The sequence below is a fragment of the Amblyraja radiata genome, chromosome 5 (genome assembly GCF_010909765.2).
Source record: "Amblyraja radiata isolate CabotCenter1 chromosome 5, sAmbRad1.1.pri, whole genome shotgun sequence".
In the NCBI taxonomy this organism is placed as follows: Eukaryota; Metazoa; Chordata; class Chondrichthyes; order Rajiformes; family Rajidae; genus Amblyraja; species Amblyraja radiata.
In genome coordinates, this window is record NC_045960.1 from 63,070,717 (window position 1) to 63,089,317 (window position 18,601).

Genomic DNA, 18,601 nt, shown 5'->3' on the forward strand with positions numbered 1-18,601 from the left:
TTAACTATTTTTTGTTCCACAGATTCTGCCTCATTTGCCACGTCCAGCATCTTCTGATTTTATTTCAGAAGAAATTTACAGAAGGAACTAAATTCACTTCTAATTCTTTTCTCTTGGGAATTTCTGGATTTCCACTTGGCATTTCTCCAAAACAGAGTGAGTGAAATCAGCAACCTAGTTGACAAAAACAATAAGGCACTGCGGCATTGGACTGCATTGCAGCACCGACAATATTACACCATTATGTCATGCTAGAAAGATGAAAGTTAACAGTTTTCTCAAGTTAAGTATTTTCCATCTCTCAAAGCACTCTTTGGAATGTAAACAGCCAACTGGAACAAACGGACAGGAAGCCCTGTTAATTTGTTGCAATATAGGTTCAAGCTAGAGATAATAGTAAGATTAAATGAGAACTTACCAGTTTGAAGTTTGATCTTTATTTTATGAGGAGTTACGATGAGGGATTACGTGAAGACCCCGGCGGTTCGCATGCGCGTCAATCTTCAAAGCAGCGGTGTGAAATCACAGATAACACCAATTGAAGTAACATAGTAAGATCAGAGAAGAACTACCAGATTACCTTTATGAGGGTTGGGAGCGGAGGGCACGTAATCCCTCATCGTAACTCCTCATAAAATAAAGATCAAACTTCAAACTGGTAAATTCTCGTTTAATCTCACTATTTTACTTCGGAGTCACGTGAGTGACTACGTGAAGATTTCAAAGCTCTGTGATTTCATGCCGTGAGAAACGAGTCTACACAACCACAACTGCTCCATTGACAAATGAGGGAAACATTCATAATGCATACAGTCATGACATAGATTTAAAACATGCTGATGCTGTAAAATGAAGTAATAATAATAGTCACACCTCTCATCCGGATGGAACCTATAAACAGAACGTAAAATAAAGTTGACAAATACCCCTGGTCTGGCAACGGGTTATTATAAAATGTTTGGAAATTCGTTCGTTTGACCTTGCTACAGCCGTTAGGATGTGGTCCAGCAGAACGTAATTAACCCTTGCTGCTGCTGTTGTAGCAGCACTGGTGGAGTGAGATCTGGAATCAGTATCTACTCCTGCATAACTCAACTCCGTTTTATCACCTGGAAATGGTCTGAACAGATACGTTCTTAAAAATTTTTTTGTAACTAACAATCATAGCTAGCTCAGAGACTCGAAGGCTCTTGGTGACTTTGACGTATTGTTGTATATGTGTGCCCTCACATAACAAAAGGTCCCTGGGTATGCCTTGACCTATTTTGAGACCTGACACCCCTACTGCTCTGCTTAAGTAAATTATAAACATAAAATACTATACATATTATTTACAGATGTAATCATCCTGTCCCGTCAAAATTATGTAGCGACTGACCTGTTGCGCTAAACCAGCGCCAGGAGGATAACTACCCAATGAGATTCGGTCAAAGCTAAGAATGTAGCTGGAACCCCCTGGTGAAATAGTGTTGACACAATGTCAACATCCCATACTGCATTGTACTTGTCCTGGGAGAACTTGTGTTAAAGATATCCTTTACTAACTCGATATCCAGGGTGAACCCAACAGAGTGGATCTCGTTTGCTGCAGAAAATCTGATGGAAAGCACGTTGGCACAGTTAATGACCCTATAACTCAATTATTGTCAAAGGCCATTTAAAATGAACTCCAAGACGTCAGTAATCTGTACAACTTTAAATGTAACATGAGCATTAAACAAACGCTTCCCATCTCCTGAAGAAGTAAAGTACTGCTTTTTTGGTACTATCCCAGCACTCGGAACACATACAAGGATAGGTGTGACAACCCAAGCCGTAGGGCAGTCTATTGAGAATCTGTAGAACATAAATTGATTTTATCATGCAACGGCTGATTTCCCGAGCCACAGGCTGAACCAGCAAAGTTATGTTTAGAATAACTTTGTATTATAAGGTTGTATTATTATTCCCGACAAATCAGGAATCAAAGCTGCATAGGCCAATAACACAGGAGGAAACCTAAAGCGGGCTCTTGATTACTTTATTTGAAGACCCGACTGATGAAGCAAAATAGAGGAAGACATAAAAGACCATTCCTCCTGCTTGTAGCAAGAATATATCTTTGGCCACTGTTATGCCACATATTTTTGCAACCTGTGAATTAGCATGAAAACAACATATCTATATTCGGTGTTGCATTGAATTAGAATTTCATAAATACAGTGTGGTCCAACACCCATTCTGTGTTGTCATTGATCGGTACTTGATGATACTCCAGTGGCAAATGAGAATATGTACCTATTACAGGATTCTTTTACTTGATTGCACCCACGTGGCTATCATATGCCACCATCATAGTGTATCAACATGAAGCTGAGCATGCAGATATGCATATTCGCTCAATCACTCTTTAACCCATAAAATGCACGTAGGGTCTATAGATAGTTTATACCAATAACTGAAGAATTAATAACTCATGCAAATCTCCTCCACCTCCAAACTAGAGATGACATTCGCAATTTCCCACATTAGGCCATTAGCATCATTTTGCAATATAATGAAATATATACTGATCAAACTACTGGAGCAATGTTGAATACTGTTTGTCCATCATTGTGACTTTAGTAGCTTCAGCTGGTAATAGCAAAGGTGTGTTAACAATGACCTACATGGCACTTTAGAGTTTGCCATTTAGCATGCTGTCAGTTCTCCCACTTGCACAGCTGCATTACATCTATTACATTGCCAATTAGTCTTAATGAATAGAAAGCTGCTTTATAACAACAAGGCTGTTCCAGGTTTCTATTGACTCCAATCTGTTGCCCAGGGCGGAGTCACAGGCCAATTAATAGCCAAAGGCAAATCCCAATGACCAACTAGTCCATTTGATAACAAACTTAATTTTAACTGGATAGAGGAGCCTAATTTCTCAAATAGCTTGAGACTGAAACAGTGGATTTTAGCAAAATACAGCATCAAAATATCATCCAGACAATACATGACAAGTGTTTTTGAACTCTGAGTAGTCCTCTTTGAATGATTTATTGTCATCATACTGTTAAATTGCCTCATCATAGCAATGCCTCCAAATATCTCCGATAATCACTGTAAGTGGAAACACCCTATGAAATCAGTTTAATTAGCCATCTTTCATAATGAACAGGCCACGCCTGCCATCATTTCATGTCTGCCCTGAACGGCATCTCTGGCCCGATTACCGATAATTCTAACCTGTCCCAAGACAACCCTGGCCATAATTCTGAGCCTGCCTCAAAAGACAATTCTTGCCACAATTCTGACCCTGCCTTGAAAGACAATTCTGCCCATATTTTCGAGCCTGTCTCGAAGGCAATCCTAGCTAAAATACTGAGCCTGCCTCAACACAATTCTGGCCCAATTCCAACCTGCTTGGAATGCTAGTAATATCCAGTTTTACCTGGTTAAATGCCTCTGAGTAGATTACAATGTCTTAATCATTTGTGTATTGTACAAACAAGTGTAAATCTTACCAACTTGTAAGTGGTCCCTTAGTTGTAGAGTAACACTGGTAGAGTGCGTGGACCCTCTGGCCAGCTTTCAGGCTGCCACCAGCTTCAGTGAACTGCTTACTGCCGATGAAGCCATGAGGTGCGTTGTCACCGAAACTATGAAGCCTTGCTCGTCGTTGGCCTTAATTGGTCCAACAGCTTGTGCTTCGTCCTCCAGGTTTTGCCTGTTGAGTAGGTCTTACCCGAATAGAAGATTCGGCAGCTAGCTCTAAGGTCCCCTGATAGTGGTGTTCACTGCATTGTGTCTGGATGGCAACCTTGCTGCCAGGAATGGTACCTCTGACACGTGCCCTTATCCCTTGGGGTATGCTCCACAGCTATACCCTCAGACTCGGCATCAGATTTACACTGACCCGGCATGCTCTCCTCCTCCAAGAGAGAGACATTAAGCAGCCCTGCTACAAGGCGCTGCTGGCCCAGCCTCTCCACTAGGCCAACACTGGCATGGATTCGGCGTCAGCCTAATACTGACCCGGCGGTTTCCATGCCTTGGGGTATGCTGCTCTGCAATACTTCAGTGTCAGAACAAAACTTCAGGGTCAGAACAAAACTGCCCCGGTAAGCTCACCTCCTCCATGAAGGAGACATTAAGCAGCCCTGTTACAAGGCGCTGCTGGCACGGCCTCTCCCATATGCCCAGCACTGCCATAGACTCGGCATCCCCATTAAGCAGCCCTGTTACAAGGCGCTGCTGGCGCGGACTCTCCCAAAAGCCCGCACTGACACAACTCTGCTGTTGGATTGTATCTAGATGGAGCCTCCTCTCCATTAGGAGCTCCACCCTGGCCAACCTCCAAATGTTTTCTCATTACCGGAAGGGAACCCTCCCGGCACCAGGGCTGACCATTTTGGTCGGTTTACCCCATATCTTGGGGACCACTGCGGTCTGGGCACCGCATTGCTGCTGGATTTCCCCTCCCCGGGAACCCCAGCGTCTATATGCATTACCGGAGGGAAAACCTACCGGCACCAGGGCTGACCGTTCCGGTCCGTTTAAACCCCTATCCTTGGGACCCCTGCGGTCTGGGAGCTGCATTACTGCTGGATTTCCCCTACCCGGGAACCCCAGCGTCTATATGCATATCGGAGGGAAAACCCTCCCGGCACCTGGTCTGCTGGATTTCCCCTACCCGGGAACCCCAGCGTCTATATGCATATCGGAGGAAAACCCTCCCGGCACCCGGTCTGCTGGATTTCCCCTACCCGGGAATCCCAGCGTCTGGAAGTCACTGACCGTCTTGTCAGTGACTGACCGTCTTGTCAGTGACTGAGATCGCGAAACCCGACATTCCCCAGCTATCCGCTTCCGCGGTCAGAACCGGGGTTTCCCCACAGCCCATAGCTGGTTCCCTCGTCAGCCTTCGCGAAGCATTCGGTAGGAAACCTCTGTAACAAGAGGTTCCTGCAAGAAATCAAAAACAGGTAAGAAATACAAGCTTACCTGAAGTTTAAATTTATCGTTGGCAGGAGCGACGTTCCTGCCAGTCCGGTGCTTCGCCATGCTAGCGTCGTAATGACGCGCATGCGAACCGCCGGAGTCTTCACGTAGTCACTCACGTGACTCAGAAGTAAAATACTATGTTAGGTGAATAGGTGACATTTGGGACGAGACAGGTTACTGATCTCAGTTACTCTGTTTTGGAGATGCTGCCTGACCTGCTGAGTTACTCCAGCACTTTGTGTCCTATTGTATATCAACCAGCATCTGCAGTTCTTTGTTTCTATACTATGTTAGGTAGTATTCACTGCATTACAGGTACAGCAGGCAGTGAAGAAAGCGAATGGCATGTTACATAGAAACATAGAAACAATGTTGGCCTTTATAACAAGAGGAGTCGAGAATAGGAGGAAAGAGGTCCTTCTGCAGTTGTACAGGGCCCTAGTGAGGCCACACCTGGAGTATTGTGTGCAGTTTTGGTCCCCTAATTTGAGGAAGGACATTCTTGCTATTGAGGGAGTGCAGCGTAGGTTTACAAGGTTAATTCCCGGGATGGCGGGACTGTCATATGCTGAGAGAATGGAGCGGCTGGGCTTGTTCACTCTGGAGTTTAGATGAATGAGAGGGGATCTTATTGAAACATATAAGATTGTTAAGGGTTTGGACACGCTAGAGGCAGGAAACATGTTCCCGATGTTGGGGGAGTCCAGAACCAGGGGCCACAGTTTAAGAATAAAGGGTAAGCCATTTTGAACGGAGACGAGGAAACACTTTTTCTCACAGAGAGTTGTGAGTCTGTGGAATTCTCAGAGGGCGGTGGAGGCCAGTTCTCTGGATACTTTCAAGTGAGAGCTAGATAGGGTTCTTAAAGATAGCGGAGTCAGGGGATATGGGGAGAAGGCAGGAACGGGGTACTGATTGAGGATGATCAGCCATGATCACATTGAATGGTGGTGCTGGCTCGAAGGGCCGAATGGCCTACTCCTGCACCTATTATCTATTGTCTATTGTTTACAAAGTGGTTAGTGCATATAAGAACTCCAGGAAGTTTAAACAATGAAAAGTATATTTGCTTACGTATCTAGACATACAGACAAAATAGGCACAGAAAGCAAACTGAATTATAATAGATTCAAAAGGTGCCCAGAAGCTGCTGGTGATCAGTCTTCAAATTCCCAAATTCTAGGACTGACCCTCCAGATTCTCCAATATTTCAGGAATATAAATATCTGGATGACCTATTCGAAAGAAACAGCGAACCTAATCACAGAATTTAAAATTATAAAGATTAAAAAACTGAAAACAAGTGAATGGTATGCATGCCTACATTTGTCAAGCAGGGCTCGCGCTTAACTTTTTTACCCTGTTGCCAGCCGGGCAATCTCGGCAGCTTTTTAGGTTGCCAAATCACAGTTTAGGTGGTCATTTAAGATGGCTTGCATGACGTATGCGATAATGTGCTCGGACGAAGTGCGTAGTCACCAGTCGGAATTATGGTCAATGAAGCATTCACATATTATTTCTGCTTCAAATAAGTCACAAACTAAACATATTCACCAATCAAGACATGATATATGCCACAATGACATGCAGCAAAATTATAATACAGTATCACAACTCTTTTTACACATTGCAATGAATGCAATTTCTATTATCTCTTTCCACGTCCAAACAAAAAATATGGTTATTCAGTGTATGATCAACTTCGGTGAGACCAAGCGCAGGCTTGGCAATCGCTTCGCCCAACACCTCCACTCAGTTCGCAATAACCAACCTGATCTCCCGGTGGCTCAACACTTCAACTCCCCCTCCCATTCCGAATCCGACCTTTTTGTCCTGGGCCTCCTCCATGGCCAGAGTGAGGCCCACCGCAAATTGGAGGAACAGCACCTCATATTTTGCTTGGATAGTTTACACCCCAGCAGTATGAACATTGGCTTCTCCAATTTCAGGTAGTCCTTGCTTTCTCCCTCCTTCTCCTCCCATTCCCAGCTCTACCACAGCCTACTGTCTCAGCCTCTTCCTTTCTTTTTCCCGCCCCCCCCCCCCACCCCTCCCGACATCAGTCTGAAGAAGGGTCTCGACCCGAAACATCGCCTATTTCCTTCGCTCCATAGATGTTGCCTCACCTGCTGAGTTTCTCCAGCATTTTTGTCTACCCAAGTTCACACAAGTTCTGTTATCCCACTTTCCTCACCCACTCCCTGCACATTAGGGGCAATTTTACATAGACAAGTTAACCTACAAAGCCAATGCGTCTTTGGGATGTGGGAGGAAACCCACATGCTTGCAGGGAAAATGTGCAAATTCAACACAGACAGTGCCCGAGAGCAGGATCGAACACAGATCTCTGGCGTGTGAGGCAGCAAGTCCACCAGCTGTGCCACTATATTTTATTTTCCAACACACAAAAAAATATACCTTGATAACTTTGGTTACTACAAAAAAAGAAACTATCCATTTTCAGTCTTAAATCTCTAAGTGACGCTATGTCCCCCTTTACAGCTACTGTCTGTTTTTATTTAGTTCAAGGCTATTGGGGCAGTACATTGGCCATAAAGTTGCTGCCTAAAATTGCCAGAGACCTGGAATTGATCCTGAATATGGGTGCTGTCTGTATGGAGTTTTGTTTTCTCGTTTATAACATTGTTTACAGAGTACTATGTTTATATATTCTGTTGTGCTGCTGCAAGTAAGGATTTCATTGTTCTAACTGGGACGTGAGAGAATAAAACATGTTTGACTTATGTCGCTGATGTGTGGGATAGAACTAGAGTAGGGGTGATCGGTGGTCGGCATGGACTCGGTGGGCCGAAGGGCCTGTTTCCACGCTGTATCTTTAAATTAAACTAAAAACACTAAAACCAGAGGAAATGTAAAGAAGGGTTTCTACCCGAAACGTCACCCAATTTTTTCTATCCAGAGATGCTGGCTGCTCCATGGAGTTCCCCCGCACAATTAAAGCATGGAATAGTCTTCACCCTTCCATAGGTACCAACCAGACGCAACTAAATTTAAGGTAGCTTTTTTTCCCCAAGAACCCTTTTTTGCTTAAGTCCAAGTCGAGAGTCAAGAGAGTTTTATTGTCATGTGTCCCAGATGGGGCAATGAAATTCTTGCTTGCTGCAGCACAACAGAATATGTAAACATAATACAGAACAGGAGATAAAGGTTCAGTGTGTCTATATACCATAGACCATATATATACACAATAAATAAACAGATAAAATGCAATAGGCTGTTATTTTTTAGAGTTTGGGGTTTGGTGGTGGTGGGTCCACCAATTTAAATTCCATTTCGAATATTTTTGGAGGATCAGGACACCAAGAAGCAAGAGTTACTCCAGGGAGTTACTGCAGGGAGTGATTCTGCGTTGTTTTTCAGCGGTCGCGGTGAGGCAGCGACCGGACAGCAATGGCGGCCAGAGCTCCCACAATGCAAAGGGAGGGAGAAAGTGGCCGACGCCGACCAGTTGCCGTGGCAGTGCTCATGTGCAGGGCCGCACATGCGCACAACCACGGCCGATGATGTGCTCGGCCGAGCGGAGACCCGCGACCCAACCCGAGAGCTAGCGCCAAGCCGAGAGCGAGCGCCGAGCGGAGAGCCGAGAGCTAGCACCGAGCGGAGAGCCGAGAGCTAGCGCCGAGCGGAGAGCCGAGAGCTAGCGCCGAGCGGAGAGCCGAGAGCTAGCGCCGAGCGGAGAGCCGAGAGCTAGCGCCGAGCGGATAGCCAAGAGCTAGCGCCGAGCGGAGAGCCGAGAGCTAGCGCCGAGCGGAGAGCCAAGAGCGAGCGCCGAGCGGAGACCCGAGAGCTAGCGCCGAGAACTAGAGCCGAGCGGAGATCCGAGAACTAGCGCCGAGCCGAGACCCGGACACGGATGGCAGGCGGGTGTCCCGGTTGCTTGCCAAGCCGGGCAAAATGGCATGGCTTTTAGGTTATCCGGCGGGACTGTAAGTTGCCATTGGCATCCGGGCAACCGTTAATTTCGAGCCCTGTCAAGGCATTGAATATAAGAGTCAGGAAGTAATGATGCAGCTTATAGGACTTTGATTCAAACACATTTGGAGTGTTGCATGCAGTTCTGGAGGCCCCATTATAGGACAGATATGGAGGCTTTGGATAAAGTGCAGAAGAGGTTTATCAGTAGGCTGTCTGGATTAGAGGGCACTAGCAATATGGAAAGGTTGGACACACTGGGATTGTTTTCCCTGGAACTCATGGGCAAAAAAAGAGCAACTGCTGGCTGGAGTAAGCAAATAGGGTATTTAGATTCATTCCAACATTACAGCCAGGTGCGTGGAGCAAATGGCCTTTCCCTGATTTCTTTGGACACATTCCTAATATCAGAGTTCAAATTTTCTTGCTTTAATGGCCTTTGGGCAAGGAAGGGCCTAAGAAAATAATGCCTGTGGAACAGTTTCTCACTAAGGTTTTGACGTGTTCATAAACAGAAGATTCAAAAGCAAATATATTCCCATTTTGAACACCAGTTCCAGCTCCAATTTTGATCCAAACGTTACCAAGCACAAGAAGCTGAATTATTAGATAAATACTTGATCCACCTGATCAAATCTTTAGCAGATACATTCTTAGGAATATTTGTAAATAAAACAGAAGATACAAATAGCTGTGATGTGGATAGCATCCACTCACACCTTGGTTACAATATGGTAAAGTATCTGCCATTAAAATTCCATCTTTGGAAAAGGATGGATGAGAGAAGGACTTCCCTGCAATCCATATCCTGTGAACATGGATCTTGCTATCACTATGAAAAACAATGAAAATATAGGTTACTTTTTGACAATTTGCAAATTGCAGACTCATCTTAGTCATGGTTCCAACTTTTGTTACACACATGCACCCAATATAGGTGCTCTCAATTCTTCTCTCTCTCCATCCTACTACATCCCAATGTTCCTAAAAGCATGAAACAGCATAGAAGGCCATCAGATTAGGTCTAAAGATCAGTGGGGTTTTTTAAATCTCACTTTATTATACATACAACATAGAAGAGTACATCACTCGAATGACCCTTTGACCCACAATGTTTGCACCAAATATGATGCCTAGCTGAACTGATCTAATCTGCCTGCAAGTGATCCATGTCCCTCCATTCCCTGCCAATTTATGTGCCTTTCTAAAGGCTTCTTAAATGCCACTATTGTATCTGCCTCCACCACCACCCTTGGCAATCCATTCCAGGCCCCTACCACTGTGTGAAAAAACTTGCCCACATATCTCCATTATATTTACCCCCTCTCACCTTATAGCTATGCCCTCTAGTGTTGGACATTTCCACAAATGTAGATACATCAAAATACCACATTTTAAATTACCATTTTTTGAATTAGTAATTCCCACCATGCCCACTGGTTGCTGTATTGAGATTCCACACATAAAATTATGACAGAAATTGAGTTTTAACCCATGACTTCTAATCTAGGAACCTGTATTTATATCAAATATTTCCTTAAGTAACCTAAGACCGTTTCCAAATAGGTTTTATCTAATGTAAATGCCGACAATCTTCACAGATCACAGATATTTAATCTATCATGTTAGCTTCACTTTTTATGTATTCTCTCAATAGCCAGGTTGTCCCAGTTGAGGGAAGAAAAATATTATCACCTGGGACAACTGATTCCATCTACACAAAACCTTGTATGCCTATTTAGTAAACTGCATTTCTGGTACCTTTCTTTAATTGTTCAATTCCATGTCTTTTGTACTTAATACGTTTCCTTTGGTTATCATCACTTTTGAACCAATTCACCCAAACTGCCCAGAATATTTGGCAACTAAATTGTTTGCCCCTTTTCAATATTTATCACCATCAAATGTCAGAACTTTCTTGCTTTCCATTCCTCCAAATCATTAAAGTATAAAAGCAATGGTGTCATATACAATCCCTAGTATTTTACTAGTTATTAGTTAGTCATTAGTTATTGCTCCTGTATCTATACAATTGGGGGTGATGGAAGAATGGAATGTGTTTTAAAATGAGCTTTAGTGATGACCAACATGAGGCAGTACAAGTATAATACAATGTAGTAGCAAAACACTTTTTAAAGCCTTACATTGCAAGTCATTTGTAAATCTGAAACAAAACAGAAAATGTTGGAAACACTCAGCAGTTAACTGTTTCTTCTTTTAAAGATGCTGCTGATCTGCTAAATGCTGGCAGAGAAGAACATTTTTTACACAGAGTGGTGAATCTCTGGAATTCTCTGCCACAGAAGGTAGTTGAGGCCAGTTCATTGGCTATATTTAAGAGGGAGTTAGATGTGGCCCTTGTGGCTAAAGGGATCAGGGGATATGGAGAGAAGGCAGGTACGGGATACTGAGTTGGATGATCAGTCATGATCATATTGAATAGCGGTGCAGGCTCGAAGGGCTGAATGGCCTACTCCTGCACCTAATTTCTATGTTTCTATGTTTCTATGACAGGATGAAATATGATACAATAAAATGGATGGCCGCCAGAAGCTTGAGTAAGACTGTTGCTCCCCTCTACCACCATTGTCTGTTTCTGGAATTTCCACAAGCATCACACAAAGATTGCAATGTTCATGATTCTTGCTCTCACCTGCTTGCAATTTCACCTTTTTGATAAGAACATTTAAAAAAAGGGACATGTTGTTAAAGGAAATATGGAGTAAATCTGCAACACCCATGATTCAGCACCCCCAGTCACCTCTGTGGAGTGTATAATTCTCCAAATCTCAACTTATTTGTACTGGCAACTTATTTGATTTCCAATGTTTAATGATAAATAAGATCAACTTACAGATTGGCAATATAACTGAAGCAGTTTATGTCTTCAGGTTCAGAAAGATGAAAGCTAGAGTGAGTTTATTCCCCGTGTCAATGTATTACATTTGGGCTGCGATATGATCAGAGGAAAGCAAAGTGGACAGTAAAACTGTGTGCTGACATCTTAGGACAAAGCTACAATTAGTATGATTCTGACTGAAGTTCAAGGTTTCAATAGCCTTCCATATCTGCCTGTTATGATTCTCCTCCTCAGATGCAGAACTTAAAGAAGCAGCAATTCTTATACCCAAGGTAATCCACCCACAATGTGGCATAAATATGCATTATTCTGAGGCCTGATTAGTAAAAGGCAAGTTTGCACCAAATCTAAAAGAAAACAAACAGTCATACCACTCAAAGTCACAGCCACCTTGGACCCCGCTAAAGACTTTAAATGGTTCGTTTATATTTTAGACCTTAAATGTTGCTCGCTGCAATTCAGCTACTTTGGAATTCATTTTGTTTTAGCGATCTTGTAACTATGCTTTCAAATGATTTGTTTCTCTGTAGGCCAGCTGAAGGGAAAAGGGATCTGTCAATGCCCGTTTGCTTTTTGATGATCATATGAACTGCTTGCTTTCTTTGTGATGTGAGGGAATGGAATTAGAGTGGCTCATTTTCCTGGCATTTTGCATGAATAGCCAAATAATATGTTAATCTCCATACAGCTGAGGTGGGCATTTTTTTATTCAGGTTCTTTTCTTGTAATGCAAAAGAATACAGAGGCTCAGACTCCTAAACAAACGCAACAAAAAAAAAATTACTGTTTGGAAGTGCTACTACTTTTACTCAGTTGGTGATAGTGAAAAAGTTACAATAATTACAGATAGTAAAGAGGTAAAAGATTATGATCATCATAAAAAAATCAAAAAGGCAAAAGCAGACACCATATTAGATTGTTATCTGGGAGAGTATATAAATGCATTCATTGATGCCTCAAAATGAAAATAATGATTATTCCCATAGAACAGGTTCGAAAACTCATAACGGAGAGCCATATACAGGTGCACAACCTTTTATCCGAAGATCCAAATAACGAAAACCTCCGAATAGCGGCCATTTTTTCGGTCCTTGAAGCAAGGTCCTTGAAAACGTTCACCGAGGGCGGCCCGCAGAGGTGACAGCGGAACCTCCGGTCGGTCCTCGAAGAAAGGGGAACTAAATCCCCATTCATAAAAGAGAAGGTGAGGGTATATTGCGCGGGAGGGTTAATAATTGACAATATGCTGCTGCCTGCCCGCTGAGTTAAAAAGTTCCCACGGTAGACTCACGATACACAGTGCAGATTGTCGCTCCCTTCAGTTTCGCCCCACCTACACCCCTCTGCTTCCCGGCCATGTGTGTGACCCCTTCCCTCCCCTCTCCAGCTCCCCGCCCGTTGCACCGGCGCGGGGGCTTTGCACTGTCTTCACGTCGGCGATTCCAGCAGGACCGTGTCAGTCACCGGAGACGTCAGGACCAATTGGACACCGACCACCAGGCCCACCGCAAGCACGGAGATCCCAGAGACCCACAGCCAACAGCAGCCCAGCCCAGATCATCGGGGAGCGGGTTCCTGTTGGTCCTGACGTCTCCGGCCACCTGCCATCCTCCGGGAACTGTACCGCCCTTGCAGGAGAATGGGGTTGTTTGCAGTTGCAGAGGGAGGGGGCAAGGGCGGTACAGTTCCCAGTCTCAGCTCCAGTCCAGGGGGATGGCCGGAGACATCAGGACCAACGGGACACCGACCCCCAGGCCCACTGCAAGCACGGAGATCCCAGAGACCCACAGCCAGCAGCAACTCCAGCCCAGCCCCGCTCCAACTCCAGAGGAACACGTAGGGGCAGAAGCTGATGGTGTGCAAGGTACGTCTTGTTCTTGGGGTGACGGATGAGGGGGCGCAGCTCGGGCTGTGGGCAAACTGCCACTTGTCGCCGTAGCGGCCCATCGGGGAGCGGATTCCTCTGGAGTTGGAGGGGGAGGGGGGTATTGTGCTGTTTGATCGCCCCCTGCTATCCCAGGGACAGGGAGACACAGCGGCTTTTTAGACTGGTGGGCAATCACTTCCAAAGTTCTGCCCACACAGTCAGTACACCTCTCCTACACTGCATTTCATACAAACATTTATTCTGCAAGAAAAAACGACATTGAAGACTCAAACACGCGATCGAGTAACTGCCAGGATCAAGGTGCAAACTCGCGACCTTGCGGATATGAGCCGAGCACTCTACCACTGAGCCAGCCATTAAAATCTACGCTAAAAAATTTCCATTCCGAAGACCGACAAATTCTGAATTACGAAAAGTGTCTGGTCCCAAGGCTTTCGGATAAAAGGTTGTGCACCGTTAGTACAATCCTTACTGTAGCTTTATAAGTAGTGTCATACATACTACAATTATTGATGCAACTGCCAACAAAGTAATAAGGCATGATTTATTCCAATAAATGTTGTTGGATGAAGAAAGTACTAACAATGCAGCAACTTCCATTTGACATGATATTTCTAAAAACATTTGACGCTGCAAAATAACAAATGTTAATGTTGCAAATCAAATTGGAGATATGCATGATACAGAGTTTGCCGGATATTAGGTGATGTTTACAATTTGCAAGGAATATTTTTGTAAGTGATGTGATGTGATCAGATGGAGCAATTGGTATTGATATTTTAGATTTTGTTCTCCAAATAACATGTTTTTGTTTAAAAGCCATTGAGAAGCATGTCCATGCATGGGGGCTCATTATGCAGCATTGGCCTATGGACTAATAGCCATTTAAAAAAAATCGCATCAGAGCTGTGTAAGTCAGGTAATACCAAACTTTGAACCTTTTGCATAATTTTTAAAATTCATACATAACAATTCTATTTGTTGAAAACAACTTAAGGACGATGGGTTGCTTTTCAGCCAGGATTTTTTATACATGTCTGCAGTGCTGTTTTGAGGTTAAGGGCAGGGTACAGAGATATTTATATGCAGCTTAAGTGGAGTGTTATGCATGTTTGAAATGTGTCATTTCTCACCTGACTTAGCAATGATACTTTACTCTCCATGCAGAAAATGATTTATCCTAGGAATTTTTTCAAACAAATCTTGGTATTTAGGTGCAGATGTGTGATTGTGTTGCTCAGGATATTTTTTGCATTGGTTTTTGCATATGGCATTCGTAACAAAGCTGCACTAATTGCTCAGTCCAAATTGCTCAGAAAAGAGGTAATGAACATAGGTATGTTGCAAAGCCTACCTGAAGCGTCGTTGAAAATCTGCCGCTGCGGGTGTGCGCGATTTTGGCGCCGTTTAGAGGGGGCGGGTTTAAAACGCGATTTTCTCTAGGCTGTTCAAATCGAAGATGTTCAGCCTAGTTAATTATTAACGAAAAATCGCTGGAAGTCCCCGTCGCAAAAGCTATTATTAGTTTTAAAGGCCTCGTATAATAGTTATAATAGTTTAAAAATCAATCTCTAAACCCGCGACCGCCAGCAACCGCAGGGTCTCATAAAGCAGGCAACTGAAGGTAGGTTGTATATTTTTACATTAAAAAGGGCTTCTTAAGATCCCTTTATACAAAGTTTAATATTGCGAGTAGCTCATTTTGGCCCCATTATATCCCGCAGTATTTTTCTGGGCATTTGGGGGCACAAATCTACCGCAATGTGAACGTTCCAAACCAGCGCGTTCACAGGAACCCACTGGAAAGCTGATTTAAATGGGCATTTATTTACAGCAATTGAACACTAAATTCCTTCCATTTGGTCTATAAATTAATGTAAATGAGATTTAAAAATCATGTTTTATTGTGAATTATTTGTGAATATTATTTGGACATTTAGGCTATTTAAAAATGTTAATCATTTATTAAGAAATGGATAGATGTTTAGATCTAGTAATTGAAGTCTGAAATTAGCTACAATTAGGTAACTAACTAATTATATGCTTTAATTTCAGGTCATCCAAGTAAGATTATTTTATATTTGTTTCAGAATGCTTCAATCTATGATAACTGAAAATTTCATTCAGTTCTCTTAATTTTTAAGAAAGTTATGGGCTTTTGACTGTTCACGATCACAGCTTTTTTGTTATGTCCATAGAAAATCAATAGGGAACAAGATGCTCATTTCCGAGTATGAAAATGGCCATAACATTTTAAATACTTGAGATATGAAAGTGAATTAGGTGTCAAATTAAATTTCTTTTTATGCTTTATCTGATGGTATAAATTACAGACTTGATTTTTAAAATCTCAAAATTTTGTAACATTGCTAATGAACAGTCTCCATGATTCACTACTGTCCTTGTCGTGGCAGTGCACCCACTAATAGTAAATTATTTCACAATTTTTATCTAGTATTGAAGGAATTGAAATAGTGCCCAGTCACGATTATGTGGTCCTTGGAGAGCCATGGCAAGGTGATGCTGCCTCCCTTCCTAGTGACAGAGGTGCAAGGTCAGGACTGTGCTGCTAAGTTAGCTCAGCAAGTACAGGAGTGCAAACTTTAAGTAGGTTGCTTTGCATTCACATAATGCTATCTGGTCAACAATGAATTCATTACAGCACCTTCCTGACCTTGCACCTCTGTCACAAGGAAGGAAGGCAGCATTACCTTGCCATGTCTCTCCAAGGTCCACATAATCCAATCAGTAGAAAGACCAAACATATACATTCCACCCTTTTCATAGCAAGCATCTCTGTTGTTTCCTAGATCTTAAAACCCAACGAACATAACTTGAGCTTAATAATAGAAACAATCTTTGTTTTCTATATATATTACATGATGTTACATTTATATCTATTTATACCGACTTGAGGAATAAATAAATATGTACACATTATATTTTTTATAAAATACATCTAAATAATTATCTATAAAAAGGGGAATGTGTCATTTTAACTAATCTTCAAATGAGTGATTCTTGGGTAGTTTCTTCCTGACATTCATGAGAATTTGGGGAAAACAAAGCCTGATTCTGGTTTCTGCAATAAATAAACGATGGACGATTTCATAGGCACAGGTTTTCCAAGACCATGCCAGATCACTTATATCTCAAGAGTGACATTGATTGTGAGAGTTGAAAATCTATTTAGTAGCTGAGAAAAGACCATCAAAATCAAGCACAAACAACTCTGCATATGAATGTCTAGTCAGGGTACTGTTTAGGGATATACCATGATAATTTCTATTTTATTTCGAAGTCAAGTGACTGACTACATGAAGAGCCCGCCAGCCCGCATGCACGCCAATACGTCGACGCATGGCGCGGGAATCGGAGCAGTTCGAAACTGCTCCGACAGGTAAGAGGAAATTTTTTTTCTTTACAGGAACGGGCCGCTGCTCGGAAAACAGGGGCAGCGGGTCCGGAGAAGCTGGCACATCTTGTGCAGCTGCCGTCGTGGAGGCGGGATAAAAATAGCAACGGCCGGCGCGGCCGGCAGAGCTCAACGCTATGGAGCCGCAGGCGCTCCCGTTCTAAATATAGCAACAGCCGGCGTGGCTGGCAGAGCTGGCGCTGAGGAGCCGCGGGATCTCACGCTCTAAAAATAGCAACAGTTGGTGCGGCCGGAGTAGCTGAATGCCGTGGACGTCCCGTGGGAGCTGGCGTTTAAATCTAGCAGCTAACGGCTAAGGACCGGACAGCAACCGCTGTACAGGCTCTGTACAGAGAGAAATGCTCGGTGCACCGGAGGCATTAACAAGCGGCTTCAGCCAAATGTCTGTGGCAACATCTGGCAGGGTTGCAGTATTTCTCCCACTCTGTCGAGGGGAGTATCGGAGAGAGGTGACTCCGATTATGATGCCGGCTTGTCCGGGTCATATGGGGGCCGGAGGTCTGAGGAAGCAACACCTGGTTCAGGGCTCTATTTCCTCCCCTGAAATACTCCGATGAGGCTCCAGAAGGGAGCAAGGACTCGGAGTCACTAGCAGGCGCAACCTGTCTAATAAGTACAATAAATAAATGAATAAGCAAACAAACAAATATTTAAAGGGGCTGCTGAGAAACCAGCAGCAGAGGACCGCGGCAGTGCGAAAAGCCAACGACCATTCGTTTCCACCTCGAAGGTGCTGGCTGGTCTGCACAGCTAGTTCCGATTCGGCTCCTAGAGGGAGCAGCTTGGCAACCCCGAGTCGGGGCAAAGCCAAAGCCAAGTCTGTGAGACAAGTCCTGTCGGACGATTCGGGACAAGAGGATTCTGTCCCCACATCTATGGCAGATGTGATTGGCCGTTTTTGTCTCAATTGGAACTTCTGATGGAACAGATGGTGGCACAAAATATGCTCCATGTTACGGAAACATGCACAGGCAGTTCGAGCCATATGCCTGTGGCAACACCTCAGGGTTGCAATATTCCTCCCACTCGGATGAGGCGAGTGTCGGAGATCAGTATGGAGCTGACTCCGAATATGAGTATGTGCCTGAATCCCATGTTTTAATGCATGATATGAGGGGGTCGCATAAGGAAGAGCTGCCTGCTCTTGCCTCTAAATTTTCTGTTCCCTTGGGGATGGGCAAGTCACTACAAGAAGAGTTGGCCTACAGCATCAGCTACCTAACATCACACCAGCTGAAGGAAGATGGTATGCTGGAAACAGCTGGGAGATATCCCAGTCCGGAAAATTGCAAAACCTTGGATGTTCCCATGGTCAATGCTACCATTTGGGAAAAACATCGGGAGCAGATCAAGGTCCAGAGAGATTAAATTACAGCGGATCCTGAGGCTATTGTCAGCAGGTATTACGGCCTTTGCTAGCACAGTGGATGGGGTTCAGCTGTCGGAAGCACAGCAGGATACGATGGCACTGTAGTGAAACACTCATTTCGAGATTAACTGCTTCCGTAAAGATAGC

The 18,601-nt window shown here is 43.8% G+C and overlaps 1 protein-coding gene and 1 long non-coding RNA gene across 5 annotated transcripts in view; both read right to left on the reverse strand.

Moving 5' to 3' along the window:
* Positions 1 to 18,601, reverse strand: part of msra (methionine sulfoxide reductase A) — a 298,069-nt gene that overhangs the window by 131,248 nt on the left and 148,220 nt on the right. The window lies entirely within an intron of this gene.
* LOC116973382 lies at positions 5,202 to 17,313 on the reverse strand. The gene is made up of 3 exons (XR_004412048.1): positions 17,100 to 17,313; positions 17,039 to 17,040; positions 5,202 to 5,211 (listed from the first exon to the last, which is right to left on the reverse strand). It is a non-coding gene; the product is annotated as an uncharacterized LOC116973382 (long non-coding RNA).